The following is a 19,106-nucleotide window of genomic DNA, read 5'->3' as shown; positions in this document are numbered from 1 at the left end:
CTGGGCTGGTATTTATGCTTCTTTTGATACACACACACACACACACACACACACACATACATATATATGTGTGTATGTATATATGCACACACATATATGTATTTTTAAAAGTCTCTACTATATTATGTTTCTGTATTTAGCCTGCTATTAATTTTAGCTATCCTCATAGTATTCCTTTTGTCCGCTTTCCTTAGCTCTCTCCCAGGATGATCCTCCTGTTTCAGCCTATCTCCATTCATCCATCTGTTATTATCCCTCCTATTCCCCCCATCTATAACCATCTATATATTTTTCTTTCTCAATGAGAACTATATATCCCCCAGTCCCTTACTCTGTACCTAACCTCTATCTGGTTCTACAGACTGTAGCTTAGTTACTATTAACTTAACAGCTAATATCCACATAAAAGTGAATACATACTGTCTTACGTAGGGTTTTACTGCTGTGAACAGACACCATGACCAAGGCAACTCTTATAAGGACAAAATTTAATTGAGGTTGACTTGCAGGTTCAGAGGTTCAGTCCATTTTCATCAAGGTAGGAACATGGCAGCATCCAGGCAGATGTGGGGCTGGAGGAGCTGAAAGTTCTACTATTGTTCTGAAGACAGCCACGAGTAGATTGGTTTCCAGGCAGCTAAGGAGTGTATTAAAGCCCACACCCACAGTGACACACCTACTCCAACAAGTTTTTTTTTCTTTTTTTTTAACTTATAACTCTGTAGCCCAACTTGAAACCAGGGAGAGTGATAACCTTCCACAGTTCTTTTTTTACTAGTGGGTACTGTTTCACCCATGCTAGGTTTTTTTTTTTTTTTTTTTTTTTTTTTTTGTTTTTTGTTTTTTGTTTTTTTTTTTTTTTTTTCGTGTGTGTGTTTGTGTGTGTGTGTGTGTGTTTCCATTTGAAGGTGAGAATTGTCCTTTCAAAAATCTGTGAAGAATTGTGTTTTTTACTTTAATGGGTGTTGCACTGAACTTAAATTGTTCTTGTTAGGATGGTCATTTTTACTATATCAATCCTACCAATCCATGAATATGGGGGATCTTTCCATATTTAAGAAGACCCTAATTTCTTCCTACAAAGACTTGTAGTTTTTATGTTTCAAATTTTTCCCTTGCTTAGTTACCTCAAGATATTTTATATTATTTGAGGCTACTGTGAAAGGTGTTGTTTCTCCAATTTCTTCCTCAGTCCATTTGTCATTTGTATATAGGAAAGTTACTGATAATGTGAGTTAATTTTAGATACTTCGTTGAAAGTGTTTATCAGTGATAGGAATTTCCCAGTGGAATTTTTAGTGTCAGTTATGTATACTCTCATATTATCTGGGAACAAAAATACTTTGACTTCTTTCTTTCTGATTTGTATCCTGTGATCTCCTCCAGTTGTCTTCTTGCTCTAGGTAGAACTTCAAGTGCTATATTGAATAGATACAGAGAGGGTAGGCAGCTTTGTCTTGTTCCTAATTTTAGTGACATTGTCTTGAGTTTCTTTCCATTTAAGTTAAAGTTGGCTATAGACTTTCTGTAAGCTGTAAGTATGTCCGTTGTATTTCTAATCTCCTCAGGACTTTTATCTTGTCAAAGGCCTTTTCTGCATTTAAGGAGGTGGTCATTTGTTTCTTCTCTTTCAGTTTTTTTTTTTTTTTAATCATGGATTGCATTTATTGATTTATACATGTTAAATCATTCCTGCATCTCTGGGATGAAACCTACTTGGTCATGGTGAATAATCTTTTCAGTACGTTTTTGGATTTGTATTGCAAGTATTTTCTTGAGTGCGTTTGTATCTATGCTCATAAAGTAGATTGATCTGTCATTCTCTTCCTTTGTGGAGTCTTTATGTGGTTTGGGTATCAGGGTAACTATGACCTCATAAAATTGGGCGATATTTCTTTCTGTTTTTAGTCTGTGAAACAATTTGAGGAGTATTGGTATTAACTCTTTTTTGAAAGTCTGGTTAGAATTTTTCACTAACACCACCTGGCCCTTGACTGATTTTGGTTTGGAGACTTAATGAGTGCTTCAGTTTCACTAGGTGTTACAGGTCTGTTTAAATTGCTTCTCTGATCTTGATTTAGTTTTAGTAAATGATATCTATCAAAAATTACCCATTTCTTTTACATTTTCAAAATTGGTTTTTAAAGTATGTTATTATGATTCTCAAGATTTCCTTGGTTGTTATGTCCCCCTTTTCATTTCTGATTTTTTTTTTTTTTTAGTTTGCGTATTCTCTCCTACCTTTTAGCTAATTTGGATGAGCATTTGTCAGTCTTACTGATCCCCCCCCAAAGAACCAACTCTTTGTTTCTTGATTATTTGTATTGTTCTCTTTGTTTCTATTTTAGCGATTTCAACCCTCAGTTTGATTATTTCTTGCCATCTGCTTCTTTTGGGTGTAATTTTTTAAATATCGCCTTCGTAGTGTTCTATAAGTTTCCGGATGTTGCATAAGCATTTTCATTCAATTCTAGGAAGTCTTTAGTTTTTTGTTTTTTCTTTCTTAATTTCTGTCTTGACCCACCTTTTCATTCAGAAGGTAGTGGTTGAGTCTCCATGAGTCTGTGAGCTTTCTGTTGTTCCTGTTGTTGCTACCCAGCTTTACTCTGTGGTGTTCAACCCCTGCTGGGCATGGGGTCTGGTACAAAGCAATGAGTTGGAGGGAAGGAAGGGAATATCCATGAGATCTACTGGAGATGGGTGCACTGGGGGAAGGGAGGCTAAGCAGGTGGTCTGCTGCAGAGCTGGGGATGAGCTTGGGGAGGGCATTGACTTTGAAGGAGAGAAGGGATAGGTTGATAGGTTCTGCAGTTGATCTACCTGCTCCCCTGGGTGGAGTGACCTGTGGGTTCCCAAGGAGTTTGTTCTATCTCTGCTCATATGCCAGCCAGTCATTGTGAACACATTCTCTGGGTGAGTTGAGAGCTGCTGAGAGCACTCAGGGCAGGTAGCAGACTTGGCCAGGACCCTGTTGCCTTCATATTCTAGGGAAAGTATATGGAGACTTTCTGGGTGAAAGGAACATGTGCACAGAGACCCTGATAGCAGAATGTACTTTGGCTAACTAGTACATTGGCTGGGAAAACTTAACAGTGATACTGGGTGCAGTTTATTATATATACATTTTGATATAAAGTTTAAAAACAGCGTAGTTAATTGAAGATAGCACCAAGAGAGCATGATGACAGCAGACAGTATAGGAATTACGTGGTGTGTCAGCCTACATTTGTTTTCTGTAATGCTTAATTTGGAAAATTTTGGTGGTATCTGAGAAACATTGTGACATCTAAAGTTTACTATGTATCTGAATAAATTATCATAATATTTTCTGTCTATTTTTTCTTTTATTAAAGTTAGTGTAGAATCTGGAGTTAGTAAAGATACCTCAGAAGAAAACAGGCTATCATATGTCAGGTGGGTACTCTACAGCAGCTCATGTTATCTGCTCGCTACATTTGACATAAAAGTAAAATTGTATATAGGCAAATTCGCTATCACTGAGCTACATTTGCGACAGTTTTGCTAAATTGTGTAGGCTGTTCTTGAACTTCTTACCTTTTCTCAGCCTCAGGAGACTTGTGACTACAGATTGGCAATCACCAGGATCAACTTGTTTGTGTTGTTTGTATGATGAAAAGAAAGGTGTTTGCTTCCCTTGCACCTCTAGAGACAGGGTTTCTCTGTGTAGCTCTAGGCATCCTGGAACTTGATCTGTAGACCAGACTGGCCTTGAACTCACAGAGATCTGCCTATCTCTGCCTCCTGAGTACTGAGATTAAAGTTATGTGCCACTACTGCCTAGCTGTTTGCTATTTCCTGACAGCAAGCACTGGGGTCCAGTTCTAGCCACGTCACTTAAAGTTTATTAAACAAATAGTATCATATAGTTTCCTCAGCTGTGAAAAATGAAGAATGAGTTAGCATGCCTTCAAAGGACTGCTGTGCTGATGGGGAATGGGCTGTGACGGTACGTAGGATTGGGACAGCCCACCAGAGCAGTCTGCTTTGAGATGTCATTTTCTCCCTTCTGACATTGTTTGCTCATTAACTTTTAGGATCATCAATTTAAAGTGCTCTAAGCAACTAATTGACTAATGAAGAAAATTAGCAACTTAATTATTTGGAGACAGGCTTTCACTGTAGGGCCCAGTCCAACCTCATGCTCTTGATCCTCCTAGCTCAGCCTCGGTAGTATTTCAGTGGAAGCCATGCCTCATCAGGCCTGGCCAGAACATTAGAAGTATACACGGATTGAAATCTCACTACACTCAGATACTCTTTTATCTTCTATAACTTCTTCCATCTGAAGCTCTAACCACAGTGTGGCAAACAAGAGGAATATGTCAAGAGTATTAAGTTAAATCATGTCTTTTAGGTAACTGTGAGATGCAGAGTTAAGGGGCCTTCCTCACTCCATCCCTCCCTCCTTCCCTTCCTCTTTCCCTCCCTCCCTCGCTCCCTTCCTTCTTCCTTCCTCAAGAGATCTTCCCTCCCAACCCAGAGAATGATAGAATTGATCCGATTACCTATCCTTACTGTGCCGAACCACGACCCATTGTGATAACTACCATTTATCAGCTTGGCAACCATAGTTTCAGCCATCCTTTCCAAGATGAAGTAGCCCAAGCCCTGTCCAGAGCTGGTTTTCCTGTATAGGAAGAAGGTCTGCCTCTTTTGCCTTAGCTCATTCCTACAGCATACCTTTTGTCCTCTGGAACCCCAGTCTTTACTTGTTACTGGATTATTCCCGGTGGCACAGAACATTCTGGCTTTTCTTTCACATTGTCTTAATGCCCTTTCTCTTGTTAGCTCTTGTTTATAGAAACAAAGTAAAAAAACCAAAACAACAGAGTATAACAGCCCCATTTGCTTGTGTGCAGAGACTTTTACTGCAGTGCAAAGTGATGAGCAAAACTGCTCAAAAGCCAGAGCAAATCTGAGTTACCATTCCCTTTGAGTTACTCTTCTCTGTTTCTGGAAATCCTTATACAAGCTGGGAGCACAACTGACTGGTGGAGAGCTTGTTGGCATGCACGATGTTTTAGTTCAGTCCCCAAATTTAATAAAATTATTAACATGCATGAATTATTGTTGGCTATGAGATGAATCCTAGGTAGCTGTATAATAATTCACGATGTCATCCATTGGGCTAGACAAGATCAGGTGATACTGTAGAAGATGGCTTCCTCATACCAGCTGACTGTGCTCTCTCTCCACGTTCACGTTCACGTTTGTCCAACTTCTGATCCTAGTTCAAGGCTCTTGTCGCCTCCTCCTGTTCTACTGCCCTTTCTTCCAGCACCACTGCCTTTGCAGATGGTCTGCGGGCATTTCTGTGATTGTTAATGTAGAGGGCTCCAGCCTGCTGTGGGAGGTGCCATTGCTAGGTGGATGGGCCTGGATTGTAACCTGGAGGCTAGTCAAAGCTCAGTTCTTCCACAGTTTCAGTGTCAAGTTCTTGTTTTGAATTCTGACCTTGGCTTTCAGTAAGGACTGTAACCTCTGTGATGAAATTAACTCTTCTATCCCAAATTGGTGTTGGCCACTGTTTTCTTATAGCAACAGGAATCAAATTAGAACAACTACTTTGTCAGATCCTTTTATTTGACTGTTCTGTAGAAAAAAGCTTCACTTTCTTCCTGTTTCCCAAAATGCATAGTGCTTGGAAATCCCTCGTCATCTGTTCCTTGCTGTTGTGGGCCTGCAGCAGTACCCTGTGTCTGTGGTGAGAAGGCTCCTCGCTCCGCTCACACCTCTACCTACTGTAGGCTAGCTAGGTAGAAGAGTTTTCTTAATATCAAATTGTTGCTAGAATTCTGTTACAGTTAGTTTGCAAGTAAAATAATATTACAGTGTTTACCTCCTGGAGTATTTGCTTCATATAGCATTTTTAATTTGGCAGTAAGAAAAACAAATACTTAATTTTAGTCGAAATCTTGTGAAGTGTTGAGTGACTTTGTTTTGAAAAGGGGAAACAACTGCAGTTACCTAATAGAATGTAAATAAAGTTGCCTGTGTCTATTTGTATATGTATACATGCATATTAGGGTAGTTTCTTTATGCTGTATGTCAGAGTGCCGAAAGAACCGCCTATTCAGTTTAGTTTTCTATTTCACAAATGGGAAGGGGGCATAGGGATGTATCTCAGTTGCTAAAGCCTAAAATGCACGAAGCCTTGGTCCAACCCCAAGAATCGTTTAAGTAGGGCATTGTGGAACACATTGTAATCCTAGCACTTAGGAGGCAGAATTCAAGGTCATCCTTGGCAACATAGTGAGTTTGAGAGGCTAGCTAGGACTCTGTGAGATGCCTTCTCCACAACACACACACACACACACACACACACACACACACACACACACACACACACACGAAGGAAAACTTTTACTCCAGAGTTTGCAGGAACTAGACGGTGGCATTAATATAGCACCTGCTCTATTTGTATACTGCTTTTCAGATTACTATGACATCAGGAATTTTTAATCTACTTTAGCATATACTGCCATAATGTTGTAAATGCAGTGAACTCAGTTTTGTTTAACCAGTCAGTCTTCTCTTTCTTTTTCTTTTAATGTGAGGCTTTTAGGATATGCCATTATTTATGAAAAGTCATTTTAGTTATGAATTGGGAAGAGTCAAAGTAGAAAATTAGGCTATTCTAACATAAATCTTAATATATTCCATATTTTCATGAAAATAACAATGTGAACTTTATATATGAGAAATATATATAACAGTGAACAGAGGAAGGAACTGGAGAAAGGTAATTCAATTCAACTTAAAAAATCTAAGTGAAAAAGTTTTTAAATGTGAATTGGTGTCTCAGATAATGAATTAAAACTACTGTACTTTCATAAGTTGAACTGAATTTTAGGTTTTTTTTTTCTTTTGGTGGTCCAATTTAACTATACTAAAATAAGTCATTTTCTCTAGTGCAATAAATGAGGTAAACTTTGTTTTTTTTTTTTTTTTCAACTTCAAAGTCAAAGAAGTCACTTTGTGGTAAAAGTGAATTGTTAAAAGTTGTGCAGGAAGCAGAAGAGATGGGTCAGTGATTGGATTTGTGAACTGTTCTCTTAAGAACCTGAATTTAGTTACCAGTACTCATGTCAGGCTGCTCATAACCACCTGGAAATGCATGCACACACATAATAAAAGTAAAGGTCTTATAAAAGTTGTTAAGAGTTTTTGGTGTATATAATCTAAAGGTATGTGTTTTTTAATATATGTATTTATTTTATGTATCTGAGTATACTGTAGCTGTCTTCAGACACACCAGAAGAGGGCATCAGATCCCGTTACAGATGGTTGTGAGCCACCATGTGGTTGCTGAGAGTAGAACTCAGGACCTCTGGAAGAGCAGTCACTGCTCTTAACCACTGAGCCGTCTCTCCAGCCTAGGTATGCATGTTTTAAAGATGTAAATATAAACACAAAAGCATCACTTTAGACTGTAGAGTGGTCTGTTGGCTTTGAGAGTAAATGTTTGCTCACCTTATAAAGCTGTGCTATTGGATGAAAATGCAAATGGATTAAGAAAAATGAGGCTAGAATGTTAAAAGCAAGTAGTGCTCTTTAGATGGCCCGTGTTCAATTCCCAGTGCTCATGGCCCCTATGGGCAGCCATATTCATGTGCCCATTATATATATGTATATATATATATATAATAAATTTAAAAAGAAAAAGAAAATGAGCGTGAACCAGTGTATAACCTTACTGAAATTTCTTTTTGCTTTGAGGTTAAATCTTTTGATTCAAAACCTAGAAGTTGTTTTAGATTTCATTGGAAATTTTTTGTTTATTCTCACCTGTATTTCTTATTTTTAAGTGACAAGTTCTGAGTATTTCTGTGCCTACATCACTATATAATGATATTTGATGAAAGCAGGTAGAAAAACAGCATATTTTTTCTGTGATCTCTGAAAATCTTTACTGTTTCTACCACTCTGTAGAGTAATTCATGTTCCATAACTTGTGATTATTTACTTACTTATTGGAAACAGTTAATTTCCTGTGGTTTAGATCTATTCTCTTATGCGGGTAGGATTCTTTTCAGCTCTAGTATTTGTCCTTTAAAATTTTAACTTTTCCCTAATGTTATTTAAACAGTTTCATCTCTTCTAGGAAATTAATTACTTCTTACTGGTTTATTCTATTTTGTTTGTTCCTTTGACATTCACTGTTTGAACTGTGGAAACTCTTGAAAATTTCTCAAAGACTTACGATTTCTAAAGGTTCTTTTATATTAATCCTATCAGGTCAGGTTTGATGTAGGGCAGAGGTCACAGCCCCTCTTGTGCTTTGTGAGAGGAGGGGAGAGGAGAGGAGAAGAGGGACAAAAATTTGGTTTACAAATGCTGGAAGAAACTCAGGTAGGCCCACTGAGTTTAGGATGTGATTCATGAACATCTAAGTTCTAAATCAAGGTGATGAAAGGTAATGAAATCAATATGTATAGTCTAGGGACTTACAGTATTGAAGTGATTGGTACTTTGATATAACCACAAGAATTTTTCTTAGTTTACTTTTCATTGGCAGGGACCTTTAAATAAGAGAACAGTTGACATCATAAAGCTGATACACTAAAAAACAAATGTGAGAAGGGACGAGGGCTGTGGAATATAACATCAACGAGCTTTTCAAAATATTATGATCAACCATTTTGTTTTTAAATCGATAGTTTTCCCTTTCTAGAAGCAAGAAAACTTATTATTTCTCATTGGATAATGACTTTGATGATGCTTATAAGTTCCCAAGGTGAGCTGTTTCCAGCTTGTACCGAAGGGTAGCTTTCTATAGTATGGAGGGAGGAAAATTAGAAAATGGCTCACAGATGGAGAAATGGTCATGTGGGAAATAGCTTTTTAAAACCTATTTACGATGAAAAAATATATTTTAGAAGTTGGAGTTTTGTTGGTGCTAGAACCCAGGAATGACTTGCCACAGAGAGCATGCAGTGTAAGTCATTGGTGTGTTATATCGAGAATACATTTCATGCAGCTCTGACAATCTCTAACTTAAACAAAAGATCCAAGCAGTTGACAATTGATATTTGGAATGATTTTGATATCACTTAAAGATACTAAAATATGCATGTTATAAACTGTAAGGCTCCAAAAATTGCTAAAGGAAGACCCCAGACTCAGACAGTATGCAAAAACAAAGAGCATTTATTCTGCAGAAACAAGCAGCATGCTAGGGTCACCATTGTTTCTGGATGGCAGCACAGACAAAGATATTTGACATAACTGCTTAATTGCTTCTGAGATAACAGCATACTCCTAAAACTTGGGGCACATCCCAAGGGCTTATAAAAATGTTAGTGGAAGGTCATAAAGAAGATATACACCACAGGTACAAAAATAGGAGATAAAATATTGACTGGGTTTATCTATACCAAACTTTAAGAACAGCTTACTTATGGTTTTTAACTTTTCATGAACCTGTGAGCTAATAACAAATGATAAATTTTAGCCACATAATTACTCTTAGTGGACATGCATGTAGACATTCTCTGTTATAAACCTCCTATTCAATTTATAACCTGAATTTATGTGCAAATTCATAGTGAACTTGTTACCACATGAGCACACACTCTGAAAATTGTACAAGTGCTGAGAACAAAGGGCAGAGACAGGCCTTCCTCCCCTTTTCTTCTGGAGATTTAGAGAAGAGCAATTCCCTGCAGAGATAGAAAAAAGGCCACTTTTTCCAGCCTCCTGCTGTTTTACTGTGAGGTGCTAAATCTGAGACTGCAGCTTCTTGCCTCAGAGCAACCCAGCCATGGCTGATCAGCTGTAGAAGCAAATTACCTTACACTTAGGATGAGTAGCAAATGATCTATGGCCTAGTTCCTGAAAGGAGACAAAATGGGATAAAAGAAACCCTTCAAAACATGACTTTGAGGGGTACATTGTGAAGATCATTGCAATAGTTGATTTTCTTCTCTTTGGCTAATTATTTGTAGGTATTTTTCTCTCCTATGTGGTCATACATTTTCCATGTGTCCTCAGTGGGAAAACAACCATTTGTTCTGTATGCCATCCTTTTTACTTGCCCATGTTCTGTCTCATGAGGTCCTTGGAGACTCACAGTTAGTTCTTGACTTGACTCACCTGAGTAGTTTGTCCGCAGTAAATAATGAATGACGACATAACTTGGCCATAAAAGCTTTGTCTTCCCTGGCTTCCCTTTCCTGGTCCTTAGCCTCTCTCTGCCTTTCACAGTGTAATGTGCAGAGGACACATGCCTGTTATTTTAAGACATCCTCTGTGTGTTAGTGAATTGATCTAAATTTCAACTGGAATCAAGTCTGAGGGATCTTTTCAGCCTTGTGTCCACCCATCTACCTATACAATAAACGTAAAAGTTGGTCCTTTTCCTAGGCTCAGAAGTAGGGTGGTATTTTAGTGGGTTTCTTTTATTGTTTATTTTAGCCTTTTTTTTTTTTTTTTTTTTTTTTTTTTGCTATTTACAACTCTAAAACAGATCACTTCAAGCTTAGTGCCAGACAGCAATGATCATTTTATTGTGATTATGGATTATGTGTGTGGGTGGTTTGGATAAACACATTGATAATGTCCTTTCCACTTCTCAGAATCTGAGCATCAACTGAAACAACTCCAGCTTTCATTTCCAATATAGTTTCTTACTCAAATGTTGGGATAAAGGGAATGTTGGATTCTACAGGGCCCATCAGCTGCAGTGCACCCATGTATCTCCACTCTCATGGCGATCTGAGGTGTTTGATTGTCCTCAAAAGGGAGCCCAAAGGAGAACCAAGTGGAAGCTTCATAGCCTCTTTTCAGTTGCATCCTTTTTTTAAGTTACAAACTAATCACTGGTCAGCCCAGATTCAAGGTGAAGAATGTGGGTACTCTACTTTTGATGAAGGAGTAGCAAGTTCACATTGAAAGGATCATGTATGTTAGGAGCCATTGTGGTAGTCATCTCGGAAGTTCATGCAAAAGGAAAATTTCAGTCATCTTGCTATTTTGAGTATGTAACACCAGATTTTAAATTTCTTATGTGAATCACACAATGTCTTATTATTCAAAAATTAGTATTAAGTAGAAAAATAGACCAATACATAAATATGCCTTCATTCCCTATGTGTACTGCGACATACAACTACTGTATTAACTGCAGGAGCCAAAGGAGAAATAGTTGGTACAGTCTTGGTCCATCCCTGTAAACTGAAAAGCTAGAACAAGACTAAGTTTGTGTTGGGTTATTATAAGGAAGACAAGGCATTTTAACCTGGAAGATAGAAGTTAAAACATTGTCCTTTTGTGTTCAATTAATCTGATTTACATTTGTAGTTTGTCACTGAAGAATACATATATTGATGTGGAAGCCACCTATCACAAAATTTGATTTTGAGTTATAGTGATAAACTAATAGTGCCACCTCAGCCCCCAATTTATAATATCCAAGAAAGAAGTGAATTTCAAAGAATAGCAGTTGACTCTAAGAAAAATATAGGAAAATAGTCTTATAGATAATCTATGAAAAGTTCTATCAATGCTGATGTTTGTACTGACCTTAAATAGTTTGCCATGGAAGGACACACTGGGATTTGCTTCACTTTAATTAAAGGTAACTGGCAAAGCTACATTCCCAGGGTAAATGGTGATGCCTTCCCATGCTGGAGGAAAGGACCAAGCTAACATTTCAACCTGCCGAGTTAATTCACCTCTCTCGGGCTCAGCTTCCTCATCTATAAAGTACAGGCTTGAAATCTCTTTTGATTCTATGATGCTTTGACTTTGCTGCCCTCTGTGCTTGTATAACACTGGAATAAGGCAGTTATATGACAGCTCAAAGTTAATGTTAAATAAGGGAGTACAAGGGTCATTTAGTTTCAGTTCAGAAAGTTGACGAGTTCTAACTACTTGTCACCAAGTAATCTATTTGAACTGGTATTGACTAATCCCTAAAGTTAAACAAATATTTTAGGAAAACTCTAGATTAATTTAAAAAAATTAAAAGATGTAATAAAAGACAGAAATCCTTGTTCTTATTTTTTTTTATATAGTCTACTTTGGTCATATCCTTTCCCTTACCCCAAGTACTTTTAAATCCTCCCCACCTCCCTGCCCACCCAACTTCATGTTATTATCTCTCTCTCTCTCTCTCCATCTCTCCCTCCATCTCTCTCTCCCTCCATCTCTCTCTCCCTCCCTCCCTCCCTCCCTCCCTCCCTCCCTCCCTCCCTCTCTCTCTCTCTCTCTCTCTCTCTCTCTCTCTCTCTCTCACTTAAAAAAAAATCTAAACAGTAAAATAAAAACTAACAAAACAAAATAAAGACAACCGGATTGGACCAGACTGGACTGGTTTGGTGCAGACATCTAGTTCAGGGCCCAGTGCTTAAAACTCTCACTTTGTACATTGCCTTGTTGTGAATTAATTACATACACTGAAGAAAGAAACTTCTCTATGAAGTTGAGTGATGCATAGATCCATGGGTATAGCAACATAAAAGACAAATCTTAATTTTGAGCATTTATGAATGATGACACTTAGAATTGCTTTTATTTAAAACTGTCAGTTTTATTCACTTCCTACACTAAATTCCACTATTTTTGAGTCAAAAATTAAACTACTAGATGATAATTTAGTAAGAAAGAATCTGGTTTAAATTCTGAGGCTATAAACTGCACATATAGGCACTGCATTATTTCTATACTGTTGGTTATAAATTTATCCATTTTTCCTGAACTTTCAGGTGAGTTGAAGTAATGGTCATTATTCTCTTGCCTTTTCTTCTACTGCACATGTGGGTCATACTTTTAATACTAGTAATGTTTACTCTGTCTCTTGTTTTGGTTGAGGTGTCAGAGGTTTATTAGTTCTGTAGTCTTTCTACCAAGTTTGGCTTTGTTGAGTATTTTTCTGTTGTATTCCTTTTCTGTGTCACTGATTCTGGCGGTAGCATTGTTATTCCCTTCGACCATATTGTTTCTTTTTCCCCGTTTGATTATTCTTTTTTCAGTCGCTAGTTTGCTTAACTGTAATATTTATATTTCCTCTAGGTTATTACTGTTGTGGCTTATATACTTGCTTTAAATAAATGTATAGGTCTTTTTTTTTTAACTCTTCTGGGCTCTGGCTGAGGAGGAAGCTGTTCTCCCAGAAGTGCTTCCCTCAAAAAAAAAAAAAAAGAAAAAAAAAAGAGTCACCTCAGGTAGCATCATATAATTAAAATTCTCTCCTAGAATCCTATATCTTATTTATCTTCTAACACATTTATTTATTTATTTGATGTATGTGAGTACACTGTTGCTGTCTTCAGACACAGCAGAAGTGGGCACCGGATCCCAGTACAGATGGTTGTGAGCTACCGTGTGGTTGCTGGGAATTGAACACAGGGCGGCCTCTGGACATGCAGTCAGTGATTTTAACCACTGAGCCATCTCTCTAGCCCCAAACCCCATATTTAAAACATTCTATGAATGTGGATCATACAATCTTTTTTACGTATCAGAATTCATGAAGCAATTGGAAAAATCATTCAGACAAATTATAAAATGTCATGTTTTTGTCATATGAAGTTAGTATGGAACCAAACCACCAGAATGTATTTGTTAATACAGCCCTGTTTTCCTCTGAGGATGAATGCAGGTCAGTCAGAGAAAAATATTCTGTATGTTCTTTTTTTCTTTTCTTTTTTTTTAGATACTTTGTATTTACATTTGAGATGTTATCTCTTTACCCTGCCCCTTCCCATTCCCCTCCCCCTTCAGTTGCCTTCACAAAAGTGCACTCCCTTCTGATCCCCCTCTCCACCCCATTGTCTTTTCATTCCCCTACATTGGGAAAACATGCCCTATCTGGAACAAAAGCCTCTTCTCACATTGATGCCAGACACTGCTATCTTCAGCTACATACTCAACTGGATCAATAGGTCTCTAAAGTCCACACAAAGGTTGGTGTTTTACTCTATGGGAGTTTTGGAGAGTTTGGTTGGTTGATAATGGTGTTCTTCCCATGAGGTTGTAACCCCTTTCAGCTCCTTAGGTCCTTTCTTTAGCAACTTCATTGGGATCCCTGAGCTCAGAACGATGGTTAGCTGCAGGCATGCTCAGCTGTATCTATGACTCCAGCATAGTCCCTGAGGGGGCATCTCTGTCTGGTTCCTGCCAGTGAGTACTTTTTGGGATTAGCTATAGTGCTTGGATTTGGTGACTGTGTATGTGGTGGATCCCCAGTCCTGTGTGTTCTTAAGCAAGTGAAATAAGTTACCTATAATGTTTGCTAAGGGTCCTATTTGAAGTTTAGTTACTTTCTTATTTGTAAAATATCTTCTTCTTTGTTGCCTGTGATGGTGGCTTTAGGTACTTAACGATACTGGGCTGTGATCCAGATTCTAGAGTGGTCTGTTTATAAGGCAGTGACTTCTTACAGAGTCAGTGGCTTTAAATATCATTTGACTTTATAATACTTTATTGTTTAAATGTAAATCTCATGGATGATATGATAACATGTTAGCCCTGTGTTAGTTGCTGAGTATCTTAAATAGATCTGCTGATTTTATATACTAATCAAATTATATACTTGATTATATAACTAATCAAGGATATGATTATATGATATATTACTGACTAAAAAGATCAACAAAACTTTATAAACAACTTATATGAAACATGAGAGTAAACATTTTGAGCTCTACAAGGAGCTTGCATATTTCTGAGACCCTTTGGAAGGGTCTGCTCATGTGGTGTTGCTGTTTTGTTTATCTAGATATTGAGGTGGAGTTGAACCCAAGGTAGCCCTGATCTCACCGGGTAGCGCCTTGAACTCGGAACCCTTCTACTACTTCTCTGTCTCAAGTGCTGAGGTCATGGGAACGTGCCACAATATGTTGTCCTGTTTCTATTTAATAGATCACCTACTTTCTGAAATACTATGGGATAAATCAGAGTTCACTGTATTGATAACTACTATATGGTAGCTACTATTGAATGGGAATATAATACAGCATTATAAATATTAATTTATCAGTACCAAATCACAACGTATAAATGTGTTTTTTTTTAATTCCTTATTTTATTTGCCTTTTGAAAGGAGTTCAGTGTAGTAGCTGACACTAGACTTTTACCTCAGTTGTTAGTTAAAGTGAGTTAGGATTTTTTTCAGGACAGAACACAATAAGACTGTTTTTAAAAAGGTGTTTAATATTTTTTACTTAAAAGCAGAAAAGTACCCCCTGTACTTTTGATTGTTTGCACATGCTAGGACTCTGGCTCTTACAAGCATCTCTAATTCCTGAGAAAATGGAGACCTATTCAGGACATCTTTATTTCGTAGGGTACTGCTTCTGATTTTTTTCTTTAATAAAACAAAAAACTAGGCAGTTTCAGTTTCCCTATGGAGGTCTTTGATCCATTTGGAGTTGGCTCTTGTCTGGGGTGATAGATAGTGGTCTGGTTTCAGCCTCTTCATGTGGGCATCCAGGTGTCCCAGCTCTGTATTGTTGGCTTCTCTATCAAGTATCAGGTGGACATAGTTTCATGTACTCACGTCTGCAGCTTCTCTTTTGCTCCATTGATCCACTTGTCCTTTTGTGTGTCAGCACCATGCTGACTGTTTTTATTAGCAGAGCTCTGTGATTGAGCAGAGAGAACAATCAGCTGAGTGAAGAGAAAACCCACAGGATGAGAATCTTCACCAGCTACGTATCAGACAGAGAACTAATATCCAGAATATGTGAAAAACTCATAAAAGCTTCAACAACAACAGCAACCACCCCCTCCCAATACTCCCCACAAGACCTATTCATAAACTGGGCTCAGGCTCTTAACCAGAAAATTCTCAAAAGAAGAAATAAAAATGCCTAGGAAACATCTCAAAACAATGTTCACCATTTTTAGCTATTAGCACATCAAACACCTTCCCCAACCAGAATGGCAAAGATCGATGGAAGTTTCAAGAACAAATGTTAGAGAAGATGTGGGAGAAGGAACTTTTTCTCCTTTACTGGTTAGTGGGATTTCAGACTGGTCCAACCACTCTGGAAATTAGAGTAGAGAATCCTCAGAAAGCTAAATAAGACTACCATATGCCCCAGCTATACTACCCCTAGCAATACTAAAAGGACTCAGCATCCTAGTTCACAGATACTTGCTTAGCCATTTTCATTGCTGCTCTATTCACAGTAGCCAGGAAGTGGGAACAACCTAAAAGTCCTTCTAATGAATGGACATGTAGAATATATATACTATGAGATACTGTTCAGTTGTTACAGACAATGAAATTTTCAGGTAAATGGATGGAATTAGGAAATATCATATATTGAGTGAAGAAACCTAGATCTAGACAGTCAACCTCTGCATGTTCTTTTTTATCTCTGGATATGAACTCTGGATCTTTAGATGTACTTAACCTGAAGTAATCACAGAATCAAGAAAGTAAAATAGAATGTTTGGGAGATGGGAGAAGGGGCTCTAGAGAGGATAATAGGACATAAATGTTATAAAGAGAAAAGGGGGGAGTTGTAGGGGTTAATCAATAAGTAACCATAGAGGAGAAAAACCACTGGGAGATATTAAAATTTTTTTTATTAGATACTCTCTGTTTTTACATTTAAAATGCTTTCCCCTTTGCCCACCCTGCTCCCATCTTCCCTCCCCCTCTACTTGTCTTTATGAAGGTGCACTGGCTCCCAATCACCCTCTCCACCTCAGTGCTTTGGCTTCCCCTATATTGGGAAAATGTGTCCTCACTGGACCGAAGGCCTCTTCTCACATTGATGCCAGACACTGCTATCCTCTGCTACATATGCAATTGGAGCCATGGGCCTCTCAATGCATGCTCAATGGTTGGTGTTCTAGTCTATGGGAGCTGTGGAGGATTTGGTTGGTTGACAATGTTATTTTTCCATGAGGCCACAACCCCCTTCAGCTCCTGCCATAATGTGAAGGTAAGACCTAGTGTGAAGACACTGCATACTGTGGAACAGGACTTGGAAGAATAAGCTGGAACTGATTTAGAAGCCTTTTCCCGGAGGACCATCTCTAATAGCATCTAAGGTGCTGGGCTTGCTGCCTGGGGAGCCAGTCAGCAGTCCTACCGAGCTGTAAAGCCAGTGGGCCATAGTAATGATCAGCTGTCAAGATCTACCCAAGTGAGGCTCTTAATAGCTTGGGGTAACCAACAGCTGTCTAATTGATTTAAGGCCTGCTCATAGGAGGGCATTTATGCCTGGTACCATAAAGCCAGCCAACTCTGGCTGGTGAGGTTATGGAACCTAGAGAAAAACTTAACTACTGCGGCATTTCTAAACCAGTAAAATCCCTATCCCCTTTCTAAAAACTTACCTTTTGCCCACAGATAAGTATAGTTCTCACCTCTCATTAAAGAAGCTTTTTTTTTTTTTTTTTTTTTTTTTTTTTTTTTTTGGTAGCTGATAGTGACTATTATAGAAATCTACAACTGAGCAAAATTCAGATTATAACAAACTGTGGATGTTTGTTTGATATATCTACAGTGCAAACCCTGTACCCGTGACTCAGTAAACATCATAGAAGAGGGTGTGGAAAGATTATCCGAAACAGAGGATCAGAATGTCTGCTGGGAGCCTAGTGTCTTCTATATATGACAGAGAAACTGCACCCACCACATCTGACAAACAAGATTTGCATAATGACAACATGGGTTGACATGCCAGTGCAGGTGGAGGGAATCTCACAAGGCCCTACCCTTACATGAACTCCAAGCAATTAATGACTGCTGAGAAAGGGAGAAGCAGTCTTCAGGGATGAACCTCCTGATAGTTATTTAATCCCTACGGGCCAGCTTTCCGTGTGTATACATATATAAAAGTGTATACACATATAAAACACTAAATAGACTCAGCAGGCAGTGTGAGCGGGAGAGGGTAGGCAGAAAGAAGCATAGAGACAGAGATACAGAGAGAAACACACAGAGACAGAGAGGGACACACAGAGAGACAGATACAGGAGACAGAGATACACATAGAGATAATAGACACAGAGAGACACACACTAATTAAGAGGTCATAAATTTGAAACAGAATCATGGGTCGTCAGAGTTGGAGGGACCACGTGTGAAGTGGAAGTGATGTGAATACAGTGTATGCATGTAGGAAATTCTAAAAAATAAAAATATTTACAGTTTAAAAGTACTTAAAAGTTTAGAGTATTTTTACTTACTTATGGACCTGGCCCAGTGAACAAGTGTTCCTAAAGGCAAGGAGCTAGGTCCTGTTCTTACCTGTGTCTCTTAGTAGGAAACACTTGCTTCATGCTTAGGAGAAGGAGAGTTTACTCTGGTATTTTACATCATAAAAAAGGGCTGTTCCAACCTAGACATGGGCATTTATAGCTGCACTTCAGATATTTTGGAAGTCAGCAGATTGTGTAAGTTTAAGTCTGCTGAGCATGTAGTGTGGACTGGTGAATATCTCAGCAAGCTGATAGAATATTTAATAGAGGCTAAAACCACTGGACACATGAGCTGGGACTGTCTTTGGGGGAAAATGGCATCAGGTATTTTCTGAAAAGGGGACAGGTCCCATTTCTCCCAGCCTTTCAGTATTCATCAAAGGCTAAGTCACAATGCTGATGAACAGGACAGGAGGCGTACTGCCACTTGTGTCCTAGACAAATGAGGGATAGAATTCAGAGGCTTTGAGAGAACAGGATTCTAAACTACATGAATATACTCATTATTTTCATATAGGAACACAAGTCTTTAAAATTATTATTATTATTATTATTATTATTATTATTATTATTATGCTTATTCACATTACATCTTACTCACTGCCCACATCCCAGTCAACCCTTTCCATAATCCCTCCCTCTTCCTCCTCCACTTCTCTGAGAGGGCAGAGACCCCCTTAATTATTCCTTGGTACATCAAGTCTCTGCAGGTTTAGTCATATCCTTTTCCACGGAGGCTAGACAAGGCAGTACAGCTAGAAGAACATATTTCACATGCAGGAACAGCTTTTGGGATAGTCCCCAGTCCAGCTGCTTGGGGCCCACATGAAGCTGTGTAAGCTGCACACGTGGAGGGGGAGAGCTAGGTACAACCCCTGTATGTTCTTCGGTTGTTGGTTCGGTCTCTGAGAGCCCAAGGA

The 19,106-nt window shown here is 38.4% G+C and overlaps 1 protein-coding gene across 2 annotated transcripts in view; it reads left to right on the top strand.

Annotated features, from left to right (window-relative positions):
* PLCL2 (phospholipase C like 2) overlaps nt 1-19,106 on the top strand; it is a 166,868-nt gene that overhangs the window by 19,616 nt on the left and 128,146 nt on the right. The gene's annotated exons all lie outside the window — the stretch shown is intronic.

The sequence above is a fragment of the Micromys minutus genome, assembly GCF_963924665.1.
Source record: "Micromys minutus genome assembly, chromosome: 5".
Classification (NCBI taxonomy): Eukaryota; Metazoa; Chordata; class Mammalia; order Rodentia; family Muridae; genus Micromys; species Micromys minutus.
The sequence above is the reverse complement of the archived record's forward strand: the minus strand, read 5'-3'. Positions and strand labels throughout refer to the sequence as shown.